The sequence below is a fragment of the Rhagoletis zephyria genome, unplaced genomic scaffold (genome assembly GCF_001687245.7).
Source record: "Rhagoletis zephyria isolate East Lansing unplaced genomic scaffold, Rhagoletis_zephyria_1.1 Rzeph_scaffold_02963, whole genome shotgun sequence".
Classification (NCBI taxonomy): domain Eukaryota; kingdom Metazoa; phylum Arthropoda; class Insecta; order Diptera; family Tephritidae; genus Rhagoletis; species Rhagoletis zephyria.
Window position 1 is genome coordinate 5,015 of NW_016160047.1, and position 1,397 is coordinate 6,411.

Genomic DNA, 1,397 nt, shown 5'->3' on the forward strand with positions numbered 1-1,397 from the left:
CCGAAAGAAATATTTATTAGTTGCATTGAGTTACGCAAAAATAGTGCCGAAAATCAATCGATTGTGCTGAAGGTGCCGGCTGCTTCCGAAAGGGTCGAAAATGAGACAATGCACACTCATTTTCCATCACTGTCACACATACAATCTCACTATTCTGTTGACTTCGTTTTCCCCTTCCGATAACTTTTTGCTTCCGCGCTTGCCCAGCACCGCTGTGCAAAGCTTTGCTCGCGCAGTCGCCCGCGACACATATGTGCTGATTTGGGGATCCCTAGCATATAGGATCCTTTTTTTCGGATAAGTGGACTAGGGACCGTATTTATGGTCCGATTTACTTCAACTTTTTTTACGTAGGTAACCTTTGCCTCGATTAACATATATAATACTTTTCTGCAGGTAGGTGTACCAGGGACCGATCTATTCGAAAAAAATCGTCTTATGGTCCGATTTGCTTGAAATTTGGGACGTAGGTAGTGTTTTTCCTATATTAGCATATAGGATCATTTTTTCCGTCAAGTCTACCAGGGACCGATCTATTCGAAAAAATCAAATTTATGGTCCAATTTCTTGAAATTTTTGGCTAGATTAGCATATAGAAGGGATGGGCAAGGCCGAGGCAGAAAAGAGCCACATGTAAATTCTAAATGCCACAAAGAGCCACAAAAAAAAACCAAAACAAAAATTTTATTTTGAGGCATTTCATGTCACCGCGGCCACCTCTGTTGGCGACCTCTAAGGATTTGGATGAAAGTTGAAGAGATTGAAGGTCCCGGCGACATGAATATTTGTGCAGCATATTTTGCCGATATGACGTCATACATATCTTTCTTTAAAGTGCTGTATCTTGGAAACCTTTTAACGAAACTGAATGAAAATAAATGTATTTCTTCCGGCTTATTATGGGCTTTAATTGGACAATATTTACATTAATGTGCAACGTATAAAAAACAAAAAAAAAAATTAAGTACACATTTTTATTTTAGTTATTATTTTTTGATTATAGCATTTAAAAAGTGTTTCTTTTTTACATAAAAACATTGTCTATAATGTCAACTTTAAGTACCCAAATGGGCATTTTGGGCTACTTATGCGTATGAACTCTAGATCGTCTAACGCTCGAGCAATATGATAAATCTTCTTCTTCTTCTTATTTGGCGCTGTAACCGCCTAAGCGATTTTGGCCGAGTCCAAAACAGCACGCCAGTCATTTCTCTTCTGTGCTAACTGACGCCAATTGAAAATGCCAAGTGAAGCCAAGTCCTTCTCCACCTGGTCTTTCCAACGCAGAGGAGGCCTTCCTCTTCCTCTGTTACTCAGGCACAATACTTTATAAGAGCGTACAATTGCTGGCGTATGCCGACGACATCGATATTATCGGTAAAAACAAGGGCTACGTC